Here is a 20,083-nt window from a genome sequence, read left to right on the forward strand (position 1 = left end):
CCCCTTCCCCCCCCTATAGATAGTCCCCCTCTTCCCTCTCCCCCTCCCTTATAGAGGTCCCCCCCCCCTTATAGATGGTCCCCCTCTTTCCCCCCTCCCTTATAGATGGTCCCCTTCTCCCCCCTATAGATAGTCCCCCTCTTCCCTCTCCCCCTCCCTTATAGATGGTTTCCCCTTATAGATGGTCCCCCTCTTTCCCCCCTCCCTTATAGATGGTCCCCTCTCCCCCCCCCCCCCCCCCCCCCCCCTGCACAGCAGATAAAACAAAAAACAGCACACAACTCACCTGCCCTCCGTTCCCCCGTCGAGCCTCTCTGGTCTGGTCCCGGCTGATGTGCGGCTGCCGGAGGTGTCCCGTCCTGTCCCCGGCAGCACGCGCATCACAGATCTCCCCATGCGCCTGCGGCTGTGACTTCCGGCGCACGGGGAGCTCTCTGATGCGCGCGCTGCCGGGGACAGGATGGGACACCTCCGGCAGCCTCGCATCACCCGGGGGACTAAAGGCTGCATTCCCACGTTCCGTGATCCTGACGGATCACGGACGTGGAATGCATGTACTGGAGCCCCCCCGCCCCCGGGCAGTATCTGTAATGAGATGCTGTGAGCGGGGGAGACTGTATTCATAAGCGCCGCGCTGTAGTATCAGCACGGCGCGGCTGATTTAGTACAGCGCGGCGCTTATGAATACAGTCTCCCCCGCTCACAGCATCTAATTACAGATACTGCCCGGGGGCGGGGGGCTCCAGTACATGGTACGATCAGTGGCGGATTATAATGTGGGCGGCCGCCGAACCGCTCATATTATAATCTGCCACTGAATGCCGCCCCCCATGGTGACAGCTAGTGGCGCCGCCTGAGGCAGACGATTCAGGTCGCCTCATGATTGCGGCGCCCCTGCCCGGGTCCCACGCGCTGCAGCTTCAGAGCGGCTTGTCTCAGCTGACAGGCCGCTCAGCCAGTCACTGGCCAGCTTGTGATTGGCCGAGCAGCCTGTCAGCGGAGACAGGCCGATCTGAAGCTGCAGCGCGTGGGACCCGGGAAGAAGCACAGAGAAAGAGGAGCCCTGCAACCTGGATAGGTATGTATTCCTCTTTGCATATCGTCAGCGCCGACCGCACACCGCTATTACACGTAGCGGTGCGCGGTCGGTGCCCCACGATTATAGGTCAGAACCTATATCAACGATCAGCTGATGACAGCGATCATCAGCTGATCGTTGTCTTTATTACACGGAACAATAATCGGCCGGATAGGGCCGATTCGGACAATTATCGCTCCGTGTAATAGTACCGTTACAGTTACGTCCCTGTATGACGCGTAATGCAGGAGCTGCGCCCGCACCATTTGGGCACCCATCGCATCTGCCGCAACCCCTGCCGAGTGCGGATTGTAGCAGTTAACCTTGTAGGTGCTGCGATCAGGCCGATCAAAGCACTAATAGAGCAAAAAGAGGGAGAACGTTTCCTCTTATCCCATTGGGGCTGTAGGGAAGCCTCCTGTGTCATAGCTACAGTGGCTGATCAGGCTCAGCCCTAAGCCACGTTACATTGTAATCAAATAGTGATGTCCCCATGGTGCGACAGCAAAATAAAGTACTACAGGAAACATAAAACACACACAAATTAAATAAAGTACAAACACATAAAATCCCCATAGCCCCCAATGCAAAAATAAATGTAGAAAAAAAAATAGAAAAAATAAATAAATTTAAAAAGTACACATACTTAGTGTTGCCAAGTGTGTAATGATGCTGGCAATACAATTGTCACATGATTAAACCCACATGGTGACTGCAGAAATTTTAAAATGAAAATAAATAAATTAATAAAATGCTAATTTTGTCATTTTCTCATGAAAAATTGTCATTTTCCACAAAAAAAAAAAAAAAGCTACGGATATCAGCCAAAATTTACCTAAAGTACAATATGTCACGAGAAAACAGTCTCAAAATCACATGGATAAATTATAGAATCACTGAGCCGTAACCTTTAAGGCGCTACCGGCCCGGTCCTGAAGGAGATAAAAAAGCATTAGTAAGTAAGGGTGGTATTACACGGAACGATTATCGTTCAAAAAATCGTTAAATCGTTCGTATTTGAACGATGATTGTTTGGTGTAATAGAAGACAACGATTAAACGACCAATTGTTGATTGTTTGCAAATCGTTTGTAGACGTCGTTCGCAGAAGCGGCGAACGCAGTGCGCTGACAGGACAAACGCAATAGAGCCAGGTGACTCCTCAATCGTTCATTCCATCATTTCCCTGAAAGGGGTCAGTGATTTGATCAAATCCCTAGGGAAATGATGGAACGGCGCTTTGCAGATGGAACGGCACAGTGCAGAAAGACATACTGCTCCACCTGTAGTAAGCCAACACCACAGTGCAGAAAGACATACTGCTCCACCTGTAGTAAGCCAACACCACGGTGCAGAAAGACATACTGCTCCACCTGTAGTAAGCCAACACCACAGTGCAGAAATACATACTGCTCCACCTGTAGTAAGCCAACACCACAGTGCAGAAAGACATACTGCTCCACCTGTAGTAAGCCAACACCACAGTGCAGAAAGACATACTGCTCCACCTGTAGTAAGCCAACACCACGGTGCAGAAAGACATACTGCTCCACCTGTAGTAAGCCAACACCACAGTGCAGAAATATATACTGCTCCACCTGTAAGAAATCAACACCACAGTGCAGAAAAGCATATTATTCCACCTGTAAGAAATCAACACTACAGTGCAGCAATACATACTGCTCCACCTGTAAGAAATCAACACCACAGTGCAGAAATCCATACTGCTCCACTGGTAGTAAGCAAACACCACAATGCATAAATATATACTGCTCCACCTGTAAGAAATCAACACCAAAGTGCAGAAATACATACGGCTCCACCTGTAAGAAATCAACACTACAGTGCAGCAATACATACTGCTCTACCTGTAAGAAATCAACACCACAGTGCAGAAATCCATACTGCTCCACCTGTAGTAAGCCAACATCACAGTGCAGAAATACATACGGCTCCACCTGTAAGAAATCAATACCACAGTGCAGAAATACATACTGCTCCACCTGTAAGAAATCAATACCACAGTGCAGAAATACATACGGCTCCACCTGTAAGAAATCAATACCACAGTGTAGAAATACATACTGGTCCACTTGTAGTAAGCCAACATCACAGTGGAGAAATACATACTGCTCCACCTGTAAGAAATCAACACCACAGTGCAGAAAGACATACTGCTCCACCTGTAGTAAGCCAATTTCACAGTGCAGAAAGACATACTGCTCCACCTGTAGTAAGCCAACATCACAGTGCAGAAAGACATACTGCTCCACCTGTAGTAAGCCAACACCACGGTGCAGAAAGACATACTGCTCCACCTGTAGTAAGCCAACACCACAGTGCAGAAATATATACTGCTCCACCTGTAAGAAATCAACACCACAGTGCAGAAAAGCATATTATTCCACCTGTAAGAAATCAACACTACAGTGCAGCAATACATACTGCTCCACCTGTAAGAAATCAACACCACAGTGCAGAAATCCATACTGCTCCACTGGTAGTAAGCAAACACCACAATGCATAAATATATACTGCTCCACCTGTAAGAAATCAACACCAAAGTGCAGAAATACATACGGCTCCACCTGTAAGAAATCAACACTACAGTGCAGCAATACATACTGCTCTACCTGTAAGAAATCAACACCACAGTGCAGAAATCCATACTGCTCCACCTGTAGTAAGCCAACATCACAGTGCAGAAATACATACGGCTCCACCTGTAAGAAATCAATACCACAGTGCAGAAATACATACTGCTCCACCTGTAAGAAATCAATACCACAGTGCAGAAATACATACGGCTCCACCTGTAAGAAATCAATACCACAGTGTAGAAATACATACTGGTCCACTTGTAGTAAGCCAACATCACAGTGGAGAAATACATACTGCTCCACCTGTAAGAAATCAACACCACAGTGCAGAAAGACATACTGCTCCACCTGTAGTAAGCCAATTTCACAGTGCAGAAAGACATACTGCTCCACCTGTAGTAAGCCAACATCACAGTGCAGAAAGACATACTGCTCCACCTGTAGTAAGCCAACACCACAGTGCAGGAATACATACTGCTCCACCTGTAGTAAGCCAACATCACAGTGCAGAAATACATACTGCTCCACCTGTAGTAAACATAGCAGAGCAAAAACACATACTGCTCCACCTGCTCTGATGTCAGGCACAAAAAGGAACGGGTTGTTAACAACATCCAGTGAAACTTTCCAGTGAAAATTTCATGTCAATGCCATTTTTAGAAATAAATTTGCTTAGAAAATTGGTGATATGTTTACTTATTACCCCTACTTAAACTTAGACGTAAACGTATGACCTCTCTGATAGGTGTCCTAATATTGTCTGAGTTCTCTTCTTCTTCTAAATGTAATAGAGCTGTGTTTACCTTGCAGAATTCTCCCGGGCTCAGGAATGAGTATTGTAGTTCCTGGAGATGGTAAGGATTCTGGGAACTTAGTTTGTTAACGTTTCTTTTCTTACGGGTGCAATATGGTTTTTTTTAACCCTATTATTATTATTATTATTATTATTATTACTATTGTTATTATTATTATTACTATTGTTGTTATTATTATTATTGTATGGTGTGTAGACCTCAATGCCCAGAAGTGTCTACCAGGCTTCCTCATGTTGGCCCAAGTGACCCCAGTTGGTAGTGGTTTGTGTATTTTAGAAGATGTCATTCTTCTACCTCCTAGATGATTCCACCCGGCAATTCTACGAGAAGATTAGCCAGTATGAGGAACATGTCCTGAGGATGACGTATATATACTTCCAGGATGATTTGCAGCACATTGTGGAGAGCTTGAGTCCTCACTCACTTCTGAGAGATCTACATTCACGAGGTGTCCCGGATGTAGAGGTGAGAAGATGAGGCCTGCTGTTGTTATATACAGGAGCCCTATATGTTATGAAGGTGGTTTAGTCTAATATGTCTAATAAATGTCAATATGCATTTTTTTTTTAATTATTTTAAAATCTATCATTTTTTTACAAACCATCACATCAATACAAAATTTATATTTCTATAAATCCTTATACCGCAACCCCAATCCCAAGCCAACAAACCCTGCTGAACAGTGAGGGGGGAAAACCCCTGAGGCCAGTGACCACTCATGAATTACTTTATAAAGGTTTTAACAATTGAAACCAAGCTGCCACCCAGGGGGCAGATGCTGAGAACATGGAGATGGGCATAAGAATAGTCTATGCAAATCTCATAGTCTCGGGACATAAATATTCATACCACCTAATATAGCTATTAATGGAGAAAAATTAGACCAATTTCTATTCTGTATGAAATCTTCCCCCAAACCTCTACCCAATAGCTTTGAATTTTACCACAGGGCCAAACAATTTAGAACTATAATAAAGTCTCCATAAACAGGTTGTCACAACATGGGGAGGGAGTGAACCCACAGGCTCTGTTTTTTCTTACTTGGGTCTAAGCAAACCCTCCATTGGATACGTGCAGAGATGGAGGACGAACAAGCGTGTTTAACATCGAAAAGGATTCTTGGCCATTGTACAGTAATTTAGATAAAGTTCCTAACTCCTCTATGCTAAACATGACAACTCTGACATGACAACGGTAGTGCACTGTTTTTTGAAACGCCACTCAGTCCCGTGCTCTTCACTGGTCTTTTCCCGAGCACCAGCTTGCTCCGGGGTACTGGGGGCAGGCCCCCCCCCACCCAGTGTGACGAAACCCACTTTGTGACGCGGCTCCATTAGAATTAGAGATGAGCGAATATGATTCGATCGAGATGGTATTCGATTGAATATTGCGGTATTCAAATTCAATTGAGTAGTGAGGCGAATATGCGGGAAACATTCAAAAGCCCTCCCATCGCAGTTGGCACTTTTTTTTAATCCAATCACCATGCAGGGAGGCCATGAGGGACCCTGGGAGTACGCACGCAGCGCAAAAACGGCGTCTACCCTCATTGGATGGCTGAACCACATGACCTCAAATCTTGAATACTTGGCTCCCCCTTCTCGACAGCAGATGAGCTTTTAACCTAGTCAGGGAAAGATCTTGGAGCAGGGAGAGATAGGTTTTAGTAGTGTTTTGGTTAGGCAGGATTACTACAGAACCCAAAAGTCCTCTTCAGGGCTAAGATCCAGCGAAAAAGTCATCTCTGCATCCAAAGCTTCTCAGTGCTAAGAAAAAGATGATATAACAGCAGCATCAGCATCAGCAGGTGTATTCATTCCAGTACCCTGTGTGTACAAGTGACTTATAGTGTCCCTGGTTAACACCACTAAGGGCACGTTATACACAGGGGTGTAACTAAAAATGTCTGGGCCCCATAGCAAACTTTCCAATGGGCCCCCTCCCGGCTACTGGGGAAGAAATGGACGCATGGTTTAGGCCACATACATTGTCTGAATTTTTTTTTTTATATAAATGTCGTTTTTATTAAATTTTTTCAAATAACATTCAAACAGAGCAGTGACAAAACATATAGGTTCACCGCTTATCTCATAAAGGAGTAAGAAACAGTCGTATGGTAAGACACTGACATATAAGCAAACAATTATAAGTGCAGGAAAAAAACCGCGCTCCGCAATGGAGCAGCAGGCAGAAGGGAGGCTATGGCAGTAAAGGCAGTGTCACCTGTAAAAAAAAAAAGTAAAACAGAAGTCCCAAACGGGGATTATATCAGGTGCAAGAAGTCCTGCAGCGAACCAAACTACACCACAGAAAGTGAGACGTACATTTAACAAGACAGTAGAAGGAAACAGAAGGGAAGGGGGGGGGGGGGGGGGGGGGGGGTAGGACTCAGGCCTCCAAACTGTAGTACTTTAGGAAGAAGAGTAGGTATCCCAGGGTTCCCAAATCTTTTCAAAACCTTCTATTTTATTGTTAATTGAAGCAGTGAGATATTCTAGCGATCTCAATTCTTTGATCCGCGCTACAAGATCTAGGCGGGAGGGAGGGGTCGTTTGTCTCCAGTGCCGAGCTATAAGGGTCTTAGCTGCCATCAAGATTTGCATCAACAGGCGGGTGGAGTTTTTGCCCAGTGTCTTCGGGGCGAGGTTTAGCAGGCAGATCTTGGGGTCCCCGGGGATTGGTTTTTGCAGAACCGCAGACGCCAGATTACAGACTGCCTGCCAGTAGGGTTGGATAGAAGGGCAGAGCCAGAAAATGTGGTATAGGGAGCCCGTCGCTCCATTGCACCTCCAGCATAGCGGAGAGACAGTAGCGTTTAATCTGTGAAGCAACTCAGGAGTGTGGTACCACATCATTAGAATTTTATACTGAGTTTCTTTATAGGTCGTGCAGATGGAGGACTTGGCCGCCCTACTCCAGATAATCTGCCAGGTTTCTGGGGAGATAGATGTCGAGAGGATGTTCTCCCATTTGTCCATATATTTGTGGCGGGGGAAGGAGTCGTCAACAGGGGAATTTAGAATTCTATATATGTCAGATATTAAACCCTTAGTGGAGTGCCCTCTACGGATCAATTGTTCATATGCTGTGGGTTTCGAGACCGTAAGGGTCCCCAATGTGGAGTCCATATAGTGGTGTAGTTGCAGATAGGTGTACCGCTCCGTGGGAGGTAGATTGTGTTTATGAGCCAAGTCCTCGAACGTCAGCAACGTTCGAGTGATGGGGTTCACCACATCTGCAAACTGGAATAATTTCCTTCCACCCCACAGCTGGACTATCCCAGACTCCAGTCCCGGGGGAAACTGAGGGTGTAGCAAGAACGATATCATAGGAGAGGCTGGGGAAGTAAGATGGAACTTAGCCACACAGGTGGACCAGATATATCGGGTAAAGAGGATGGGTCCCAGCAAGGGTCCAGTTACGGGTGGGGGTGGGGATCGGTGCCATAGCAAGGAATTAGGGTGCGTTGGAGCTAGCCATCGCTTTTCTATCTCCGTCCACTTATTGTAGGCATGATATTGGGACCAAGAAGCTACATGTCTCAGGTGGGTGGCCCAGTAGTAGTGTAGAATGTTTGGGGCAGCCAGTCCGCCCTGAGTTTTGCCAGACATCATAACCGTTCTAGGAATTCTATGCCTCTTCCCATTCCAAATGAACCGGAACAAGGCCGTTTGGAGTGATTTAAGTGCCGCTCTAGGAACGTTCACTGGGAGGGTTTCGAAATGATACAGTAGCTTCGGCAGAATGGACATTTTTACAGCAGCCACTCGACCCAGAAGGGAAATATAGTGATCTTTCCATTTCTCTAGTAGGGCTCTAATGTCTCTGAATAAGGGGATATAGTTAGTAGAATATAAAGAATGGTAAGTAGGGGTTAGGCGAATGCCTAGGTAGCATATGGAGGTGGAAGACCACTTATACTTAAAGTTAGCAGTGAGTTGTTGGAGAGTGGAGCTCGGGAGGTTAAGGGGGAGCGCTTCGGTCTTAGATGTGTTTATTTTGTATCCGGAGAGGGTCCCAAAGGAGTTCAAAAGAGCATGCAGAATTGGGAGAGTGGTGGGTAAGTTCGTCAAAGTCAGTAATACATCGTCAGCAAACAGCATGATTTTGAACTCCTTCCCTCTAACAGACACACCCCGAATGTCCGGGTTAATTCTAATGGCCGCAGCCAGGGGTTCAATGCAAAGAACAAATAGTAGTGGGGACAGGGGGCACCCCTGACGCGTGCCATTAGAAAGAGCAAAGGTATCAGACTGGTTATGAGTGGTCTTGACAGAGGCGGTCAGCCTGGAGTACAACCCACGGATGGCTGTTAAAAAGGAGCCCTGAAATCCGAAGTGTTTCAGTGTCTCAAATAAAAAAGGCCAGCCAAGGCGATCAAACGCCTTTTCAGCATCCAGACTTAGCACCATAGCCTGCTCTCCTTGTAGGTTAACCGCATCTATCAGGTCCACTACCCTCCGTGTGTTATCCGCGCCTTGTCTATTATACACAAAGCCCACCTGGTCAGCATTCACTAGGGACGGTAGCCAACAGCCCAGGCGGTTGGCCAATATTTTAGTGAACAGTTTTAAGTCTGAGTTCAGGAGGGCTATCGGCCTATAGCTGGCACAGTCCAGAGGATCTTTGCCAGGTTGGGGATTAATGTAAGAAGAGAGTGGAGCATAGTGGAGGGTACGGCAGTTCCGTCCAGGAACGCATTAAAGAGTGGGACTAAGCGTGGGACAAGTTCGGCAGAGAAGGTTTTAAAGTATAGGTAGGTGAAGCCATCTGGCCCAGGTGATTTGCCAGAGGGGAGATTTTTGAGGACCTCCTCCAGCTCTTCAGCAGTGATGGGGGCGTTCAGGTCAGCCAATGCATCCGGGGGCAGTGTGGGCAGATCACAGGAGGAGAGGAATTCGCCTATTTTGCGTGAGCGGGCCTCCGGGTCTAATGGAAGGGTTGAGGGGAGAGAGTAGAGGGCGGAGAAATACTTAGTTAAAAGGGAGGAGATTTTTGAAGGATGGTAGTGAATGGAGCCCTGTTCGTCTCTTAGGGCCCGCGGAGATTGGGCAGCCGACCTCTCTCAAAGCATACGGGCCAACAAAGTGTGTGCCTTATTGCCTTTTTCATAGAAACGTTGCCGTGAGTATAGGAGCAGACGTTCCACTTTATACATCAACAAATCTTTGAGCTGGGCACGAGCTGCAACCAATCTACGCAGGGTAGAGATCAAAGGTCGAGCCAACAAGGTTTTTTCCAACTCCCCAATTTTTCCCCGGGTTTCCAAGAGACGAGTTTGGCGGTCTTTTTTCAGGCGAGTCCCCAAGGCTATACAGTGGCCTCGGATGACAGCCTTATGGGCCTCCAAGAGGATAGTCTGAGATGTGACAGAGCCTTCATTTTCCCGATAGTAATTGGTGAGGGCAGTTTTGATGGAGTCTCTGGATATTTGATGTTTTAGAAGAGAGTCATTAAGTCTCCAATGACAGGTACGGGTAGGGGCAGTGGGACATTGTAGGGTCAGCGACAGAGGACCGTGGTCAGACCACGAGATAGGCCCAATGTCTGCATCCCGGAGTAGCCGCACTGTGGGGATATTTCCAAAGAAATAGTCTATTCTGGTGTGGGTGGCATGAGGGTGAGAGAAGAAAGAGAAAGAGGCCTCAGTAGGATGGCCTATGCGCCATAAGTCATATAAATTATGCAAACGGATTAGTTTGCAAAACTCTCGCGAAAGCCTCGATAATTCTGGCGAGGGGGGATGTCCCCTTACCGAATGTCTATCCGCTTTTTCCGAAAAGGGGAGATTAAAATCACCGCCCACAATCAGGGGGGCAGGGGGATATTTGGCCAGGCGAGCAAGTACCCCACGGAGGAAGGGAATCTGGCGTTTATTGGGTGCATATAGATTGCATAGCATAACCGTCCTACCCTGCAAGGAGCCCACTACAATCACAAATCTCCCCCCCGGGTCTGAGTAGTGCGTCGTGACTTGCAGGGGGCAGTGGCGAGAGATCAAGATCGCCACTCCAGCTTTTTTACATCCAGAAGAGGCTGAGTAAACTGTCGGGTACGAGTGTCTGGCAAAGCTAAAGCAAGTTGTGGAATCAAAATGGGTCTCTTGTACAAATGCTATGTCTGCATGTGAGGTTCGCAGCTCCTGCAATAGTAGGCGCCTTTTTGTGTTAGAGTTAAGGCCCTTGACATTTAAGGAAAATAGACTAGTCATGGGGAGTTAGAATCATGGTCATCTGCGTAGGAGGTAACTCACCGGGTCCTGAAGAAAGAAGAGGAGCCGGGGTCCCAGGTAACTGTGTAGTATCTTTCAGCACTGGAGACAAAGGCGCCAGGAGCAGAGGAAGGAGAACCTGAGTAGGGAAAGGGAAGGAAACAAGGTAGACAAGAGGACATGGACAAGACAAACACACGAACATGGAACAAATTAGGAAAACATTCAAAACCCAATAGAACATGGCACTGGGCCAGAATCCCGTGGTCCAAGTGCACGGGCGAGGGCAGCACTCCAAAGTGGGGTACAATATAAAACACTTAAGTTGAAGTGCCAAGCGGGAAGAGCCCCAGAGGAAGAGGAGGAGACAGACAGTAGAGAAGGTCTTACAGTAAACCAGAACTACGGAACAAGTCCACACAGCAAAAAATGCAAAACAATATAACGTATGAGTAAAGGCCAGCAGGTGTTGCAATAGTTTTCAATGAAGAAGGAGGGAGAGAAGATCAGAGGGCCCAAATCTTCTAAGTAATTCAGAAGTCACGACTCGGGGAGCTCCGAGATGGGGGTGAGGTGGTATGAGACCTCGGACGTTGCCGCTTCTGAGAGACCGTGGTCCAGACCGCCGGGGGTGGAGGGGGCGGGGGGGCGACAGTCCAGTCCGATAGTCTCGGGGTAGGGACCCCAAGGGTGTCGCAAAATGCAGCTAGGTCGTCCGGATCCCTAAAGGTGGCAGTCCGGCCGTCCCGGCGGGCCGTTAGGGCGAATGGAAAGTTCCAGCGATAAGTAGCCTGATGGTCCCGGAGAACAGCAAGCAAGGGGCGCAGGGATCGCCGCTTTTGTAAGGTGATCCAGGACAGGTCGGAGAATAACTGTAGAGGGGCCCCATCAAATTCAAAGTCTTTGAGGACACGGGCTCTGGCCATAATGCGTTCTTTCAGGGCAAAGTCATGAACACAGCAAATCACATCCCGAGGGGATCCCGTTGTGGTTTTGGGCTTCAAGGCCCGATGGGCCCTGTCCAGTTTGATTTTGTGAGTCGCAGGCTCGTCCAGGATAGAGTTGAAGATAGCCTCCAGGGTAGCCATTAGATCCTCCTCCTGCGTAGCCTCAGGGAGCCCTCTAAGCCGTATGTTGTTGCGTCTCCCCCGGTTGTCTAGGTCCTCTAAGTGCCGTTGCATATCATTCATAGCAGAAGATTGCGAAACTGAAGTAGCATGTAGCTCGGAAATGTAGGAGCGGGTGTGATCATGGTGCTCCTCTAGCTCGTCCACCCTAGTTGCCATGTGTTGTAAGTCTTTGCGTACAGCCGCAATCTCCTCCCTACAAGCATTTTGCACTTTAGCGACAAGGGAGTTGAAGTCGTTTTTAGTGGGGAGTTGAGAAAGCAGCTTTTGGAGACCACTTTTAGTTTGAACATCTGGGAGAGAAGCATCAGAGTCAGATTCCCCATTTTGCACCCACAAATCAAGCTGAGTAGCTGAGGCAGTGTCAGGGCCCTTTTTGTTTTTATGCTTGTGGGGGGTATCTGACCCTTTAGAGGATTTAACTTTGTCCCCTCTGGGGGGTTTAGGGGCTGTTGACATTCCCAGGGCCAACACAGCAGACACTAAGGGCAGGGAGTCCTGTGAGTCAGGGAAGTCCTGGCTGGAAGCTGAGCACAGCACAGAGGTGTCCAGCTGCTCGGTGCCCAAGCTTAGGGGGAGCGCTGAGGGGTTTGCCAGGCAGCAGTGAGGGAGAGACAGTACCTCAGGTGGCGTTGGGGCCTCTCCCAGCAGTGACGGAGGCTTTCCACAGGCGGGCCGGGATGGCGGTGTGCAGAGGCAAGATGGCGCCCGCGATCCCTCACATGCGGCCGGACCGGAAGTTGGAGCTCCGCCGCCGGCAGTCAGCGGGGAACGGACCGGGAGGCCAGGTAACGTGGGCGCCGACCAGAGGCTCAGGACCGGCGGGAGGCTGGAGGGCCGAGAGGGATCTGCGGCGCAGCGGAGCAGGGACCTCCGGATGGGACGTGCCGCGTGGCGGGGCTCACCAGGTATCGGCTGGAAATAGCGGTCCAGAGTGCGGGTGGCGGTCCCGGAGCGGGTGAGCGGTGCGGGTAGGTGGGGGCCACTTCTAGACCTCTTCCCCATGCAGGTGTCGGGCGATAAATGCGCTTTTTCTGGCCTTTTTAGCTGCTGTGTGGACGGAGCTCCCGGCCTGCACGTCTTCTCACATTGCCTGCTCGCTCCGCCTCCCTCCATTGTCTGAATTTTTTTTTCTATGTGGTTTTTAACTGCTTACTGTACATGATCTGCATATTGTCTGTAGTAATTCTTATCACAGGATTGGTAGGCAACAGCTTCAGCTGCCATACTGTGACTGTATAACATTACTATACCAGACCTAATACCACCATACTGTGACTGTATAACATTACTATACCAGACCTGATACCACCATACTGTGACTGTATAACATTACTATACCAGACCTGATACCACCATACTGTGACTGTACAACATTACTATACCAGACCTGATACCACCATACTGTGACTGTATAACATTACTATACCAGACCTGATACCACCATACTGTGACTGTACAACATTACTATACCAGACCTGATACCACCATACTGTGACTGTACAACATTACTATACCAGACCTGATACCACCATACTGTGACTGTATAACATTACTATACCAGACCTGATACCACCATACTGTGACTGTACAACATTACTATACCAGACCTGATACCACCATACTGTGACTGTACAACATTACTATACCAGACCTGATACCACCATACTGTGACTGTACAACATTACTATACCAGACCTGATACCACCATACTGTGACTGTACAACATTACTATACCAGACCTGATACCACCATACTGTGACTGTATAACATTACTATACCAGACCTGATACCACCATACTGTGACTGTACAACATTACTATACCAGACCTGATACCACCATACTGTGACTGTACAACATTACTATACCAGACCTGATACCACCATACTGTGACTGTACAACATTACTATACCAGACCTGATACCACCATACTGTGACTGTATAACATTACTATACCAGACCTGATACCACCATACTGTGACTGTATAACATTACTATACCAGACCTGATACCACCATACTGTGACTGTATAACATTACTATACTAGACCTGATACCACCATACTGTGACTGTATAACATTACTATACCAGACCTGATACCACCATACTGTGACTGTATAACATTACTATACCAGACCTGATACCACCATACTGTGACTGTATAACATTACTATACCAGACCTGATCTCCTATCTATCTATCTTTCTATCTATCTATCTATCTATCTATCTATCTATCTATCTATCTATCTATCTATCTCCAGCCCGCTAATGCATGTATATGCATCCAGTCTGACACTGTGTGTGTGTGTGTGTGTGTGTATATATATATATGCAGTGCCGTGCCCCAGGCTGCATGTCACAGCTCCTGTAGAAATAAAAACCACACACACTTCTTTTATCAGTGACAGTGTGTACTTACAGGAGGAGGAGGGAGCTGTCACTGTCTCTCCGAGGTCCCGGCAGGAGAGGGCTAGGGGTCAGAGGTCATCCAACCTCACAGGATGCGTGCAGGCAGCTGACAGGCCGGTCTTTCTCTCTCTCCCACCGTACTTTGTGATGCCGCCCCCTGCAGGTGAGTGTCATCCCTGCAGTTCAACAAAGATCGTTCTCCCCTGGTTAGCTATTATCAGGGGACCAGGTCCTGCACAGCTAACCAGGGGACATCACACAGACGGGCCCCTTAGCAGCAGCTACTGCTGCTATGGCGGTAGTTCCGCCACTGGTTATACATACTGCTCCAGTAGCCCACTAAGGGCACCTGATACATACTGTTCCAGTAGACCAGTAAAAGGCACATTATACATACTGTTCCAATAACGTTTGTACAGCATGATGCATGATACGGACGCCCATTGGAATCATGTATGTAACGCTGCGCAAGAAATATGAAGGAAATGTGTGAACATTGCCATAAATGTTCGTAAAGCGTTCGCAAATATTCAACTGCGGAGAGTGGCATTATACTGCGATTTTGGGGTGTTGGGTGCACCCAGGCATGCTCCCCCCAATGTCCCAGTGTCATTCCGGAGGTATTGGCATCGTTTAGGGAGGTTTCATGGGGGACTTGGTGACCTCCAAGTTGTTGAATTTTGATTTCCAAGTGCCGCTAATTTTTTTCCCATAGACTATAATGGGATCTAATACTCGTTTGAATAATCGAATATCAGTGCCTATTCGATTCGAATTCTCAAAAGTCGAATATTTCACTACTCACTCATCTCTATTTAGAATCAATGGAGCTGTGATGTACAGAATGTAGATACTCAGTCACTTCTGTGATGACTAGGGTGTAGGTGTATACAGTTGTGATGTTGATACCTGTTTGGCCAGTCTGCTGTCCCCAAATGGTTGGTAACCTCCAGGAGTGTTGAGAGTAACTTGGGCACTTGTTACGGCAACTTGGAGTGGCAATACCCCCACCCGGGTAGTTGGCACCGCCACTCACAGAAAGGGGAAAAATAACCCAAGTGTTCGGTGGCATGTATGGGTGCAGGTGCTGGCAGATTTGATGGAGTCCCGTGAGTTTAGTAGACAAACAGAACACTTTATTGAACAAGGCATGAGGTGAACAGTACACGTAATATAGTGCAAATCTTGACACTGAAACATAGTTGTTAACAGTAAGGTAGAGCCAATAGTAGGTGATTTGTAGAAGTAAGTGCTTTGCAGAGAAGGAAGAGGAGAGGATTTGCCAGAGGAAACCCTGCCCAATGTAGAATATGTGCTCTGCTGGAACAGGAGTGTAGATCAGAAGAGATAAATAATACTCATACTTGCGTATAGACTATAGTCTGACCCTAGTTGTGTACAACCAGTCCTAGGTTGGTAGCACGAGCCACAGTCGTCTGTTATATGGGTGTAGCAGGTTCCTGAGACTTCCAAGCTGTCTTGCGCTGTGCAGTAATCTACGTAGACCTTTACTCTGGTAGCTTTGTCCTAGAGGAAGTTGTGAAAGAAGGTTAACACGGCATGGTTTAAGTAAGACAATATACACTATAAATAGACACATTTGGCAACAATAAATAACTTTTAAACAATGCAGAAGGCAATTGTGAGATTTTCCATAGTGCAAATAGAAATTGGGAAAAAAACGGGAAGACTGGATGCATCAGTCCATATACACTCTTAGTGGTGCTATGATGCATCAGTCCATATACATCATCTCTTTGGCAGCAAAGTGAGGCGTCTTGGGTCACTGAACATTGGCCAAAGGCCTCACCTCTAGCTCCGCAGAGCGTCCCTTGTGTAGTGTCTTATGACACCCTTTTTACTTTTTCTTCTTAGAGAGGGGTGGTGCAGCAGGCATCTTCTTTCTTGGTTGTGCCGGTAGCAGACGTCTGGGTCCACTCCGGAGTAGGAGTGACGGCAACATTGTATGTGACTTGTGGTTGTACCTAAGAAATGGTACAGACCTCTGCAGCTGCCACTGGGGCGATTGTCCGCCTGGCTTGTACTTCAGAAACGGCATACGCCGGGGTAGAGGTAGCAGGAGGAGGGAGCTCCACAGCAACAAAGACTTGTTTCTCCAACAGTTTTCCGCTGGTGATATTGCTCCCATGTCTCATCCTAGGCCGGGGAAGCTGTAGGCTTGAATGTCTCCTGGATACAGGAACAAGGCCTTGTCACTGCAGCAGCCCATCTTTCTCTGTCTCTCACAAATGGCATCTATTCAATGATTTCTCCTTCTTTCAGGTTGGGCTTTATCGCAGGGAGATAAGCTTTGACACCTAGTGGGGAAAATAAGGTACTACTTCTCCCACTTTGTTAACCTGAGAGAACGACTTATTAAGGTGCATAGGACTGCACCAGTGGTGGGACACCACAGAGCCACGTCACATAGGATATACATATATATATATATATATATATATATATGTATATAATTTTATTTTATTTTTTTAAATCATATGTCAGGGTAGCTATGAGGTGTTGTGGCAGCTAGGTGGGCGGTGGGTCACTTAGGCACTTGTTGGAACCCACCACCGGGCAAACGGGACTGCGCTTGACAAAAAGGGATAGCCTCAAAAACAGGACCAGTGCTTAACCAGAAGAACAGTTTAGTGCATCTCTCTCTCTCTTTCGAAGTGCAACATGTCATTAAAATTAGTTTTCTGCTTTCCCATTTGGAGTTCTTCCCTGGAATATAGAGATGAGCGAATCATTAAAAAAATCTTTTGCAATGTGCACAATTTTTTACTGCAAAATTGGTGAACTTTACAAACCAAATGTGAATGAATCTATACATATATGTCTGTGCACCCTGGTGTCCTCTTCAGCCGTGCGCTCAGGCAATCACCGCAGCCAGTCAAGAGGGTGGAAGTAGTGAAGTACGGGGTTGTGGTAGTGGCGATCCTAACAGGTTTGAACAAAGGTTGCAGCTTCCCAGTAACACCCAGTGGTCAGGTGAATACCAGCTAGGATGGTGTTGTGGAATGGATCCTTCAAAGTTCCAGCCCCACGGAAGTCAGTAGTCAATCCCCAAACCAGCAATCATCAGAAGGGTCCTCATATAGCAATGCCAACACCAATCCATGCCAAGGGCACAGGACGTTTCCTCTGCCCCGTCTCCTGACGTGTCTCAGATGCAAGTCACCTTCGGAGGACAATCAGCCAGAGAGCCATCCACTGTTACGCCAGCCGCCAGCTTTGCCTCTGTCTGTGACTTGGGTGCCGGCGTCTATTGGAGCAAACTGCAGATCATGTAACCACCGACACTCACGTCACAGAGCTGGCGGCTGTCCTAACAGTGGATAGACGCTCAGCCAGCCCCCAAATTGCCACAGCATGAAGCATTGACACAAGATGGTCACTGGGCCAATGTGTTGACGCCATGTATTTCTCTGACACGTATATCTGTGTATATTAACCCTTTGTATCCTGTATCTTTGTATAATGACTCTTATGTATGATCTTTCTTGTGTTCTAGAGATATCAGGATCTAGAGAACAATAGAAAGACATTTGCGCGGACTTTATTACAGCACATATTTAATACAGGAAAAGATGCTGCCATAGGATTGTGGGTCAGTCTTCATGTGATGTGGAGACGTGATGAATCTTCAGTCCTCGAGGCCATACTGGTGGAATTCTTGGAGCGAGGTACGGTAACATTGTGTATGAAATACAGTTTATTTGGTTTTTCATGCTGTACATTAGCCAGATCAACAAAGATCTCACCCACAGGCTGCAGTAGAAGGGGATAAAATCCACCCAAAAAAGACAAAAAAAATCCACAGCACATCCATTACTTGCAGTCATGCCAAGGGTCCCATTGAATAATTCACTTTGGTTCATAGCATTAGTGTCATTATAAACCCTTTCATGTCAAAACACATTTGTTTCAGTATACTTCCTAAACGGATATTTAAAAAATTTTTAGCTCCTTTTTTGTAATATGCATTTGGTTGTTTATGTATTTTCCTATTAATACTACAGCGCTGCATAATAAAAAATACAAAGATATAGGGAATGTGTTATAGGGACGGGACGGGATGGGGCAAGACAATGTGGTGTGCGCCCGCGTTGGCCCGGTCACTTGACAGATGGTAGAGTGTGACGCCACTACTGAGGTGGTTGGTCGGAATATAGCTCAGCCCGTAGTTGTTCTGTCGTGACGCCAGTGCCAGTGGGGCACAACGGTATAGAGGCACACCTGCTTTTATTTTAGGAAGGCTGCCTATATTCTTTCTCCTGTGGTCGGTGACCTGCCAGGCTGTGAGGGTGTCCCTTGGGTACTTATCACGGTGGTCTGGAGTGAAGTTGTGGCCAACCCCGGAGTATAAGCACCACCACCCACAGTAAAGGGGAGATGACCCAAGGTTGGTGTAAGTACTGTGTAGGTGTCGGAACAATAATCACTGAGTCCTGTTACCATAAATAAATCTTCTTTACTGCGAAAAACACTTTGTACAGTAGTTGATCTTAGACTGTAGACATGACTGAGCAGAATCTGTGCTGAGAGCCGTAGAATAGAAGAGCTTAACTGACTTGGTTGTGTGCTGAGAAGTAGAGTGAGCTGAGAATATTAGAGAGGAGTTTGTGCTTCAAGTTCAGAGTAGTGAGAGGAATTTGTCGTGAGAGTCCCAACCCAGGGTAGAAGTGTGCTCTGCCGGAACTTTAGAAGAAGAAGAAGTAGTAGAATACTGAAGACTTGAAAACAGAAGTATACTTGTGCCCGTGTTTCGACCTTTGTTGTCGTGTACCACCTGTTGCCCTACAGTGTTGGGTGACCCATCCTATGAGGGTGACAGAAGCCCCAGACCTTGTTACCTGAGTTGAGCAGAGTGGTTAGGATTTCCTGGTGACACCCGCACTGGGAGATAGAGTACGTAGGCTTCTAGCAACTTTGCTCTATCCAGGTCAGTTCCTCTTTTTATCAGAATACTGTCCTGCATTGTTTTCAGCGTAAGTTAGGGTGTTCTCCTGAGTAACTTAAAGGGGTAGTGCGGCGGTAAAGAATTATTCACAGAATAACACACATTACAAAGTTATACAACTTTGTAATGTATGTTATGTCTGTGAATGGCCCCCTTCCCCGTGTCCCACCACCCCACCCGTGTACCCGGAAGTGTGGTGCGCTATACTCACCTGTCACGTGCCGACACCCATCTCCGATCTTCATTCAGTGACGTCTTCTTCGGCCGGCGAACAGCTCCGTCTGTTCCGAATGCCGGCAGCCCTCTGCAGCGTCATCCGATGCTCAGCCGCGAATGGCTGAGCATAACTGTGCTCAGCCAATCGCGACTGAGCAGCTGATGACGCAGCCGCGATTGGCTAAGCATAACTGTGCTCAGCCAATCGCTGCTGAGCACAGTTGTGACGCGGCGGAGGGGGGACTGGCGGCAGCGACTCGGCCGTCCGTCCGAAGATGACGTTTGGCACAAAATGGCGGACGGCCCTCGACACAGATCAGGTAATGTATAATGCACCAACACTTCCGGGTACACGGACGGGGGGTGGTACACGGGGAAGGGGGCTATTCACAGACATAACATACATTACAAAGTTGTATAACTTTGTAATGTGTGTTATTCTGTGAATAATTTTTTAGCGCCGCACTACCCCTTTAACACTGCATAGTGTATAGAAGTGCTGCTTTCAAGAAACTGGTGTCTGTGTCTCCCATGTATGTCTGTTCACTACCACCAACTAGACTACACACTGACTAGGTATGAGGACTTGGCAGAGCCAGGGCCCAGCTGAAATACAGCAGGGACCAACTTGTCTTGCGTCCTCTCTCCACCAAGACTTA

General features: G+C 47.5%; 1 pseudogene; it reads left to right on the forward strand.

The window, feature by feature from the left end:
• The first annotated feature begins 2,650 nt into the window (after positions 1 to 2,650).
• The window catches only part of LOC138774953 (NACHT, LRR and PYD domains-containing protein 12-like), a 37,049-nt pseudogene continuing 19,616 nt past the window's right edge, over positions 2,651 to 20,083 (forward strand).

This window comes from Dendropsophus ebraccatus, unplaced genomic scaffold, assembly GCF_027789765.1.
Source record: "Dendropsophus ebraccatus isolate aDenEbr1 unplaced genomic scaffold, aDenEbr1.pat pat_scaffold_1144_ctg1, whole genome shotgun sequence".
In the NCBI taxonomy this organism is placed as follows: Eukaryota; Metazoa; Chordata; class Amphibia; order Anura; family Hylidae; genus Dendropsophus; species Dendropsophus ebraccatus.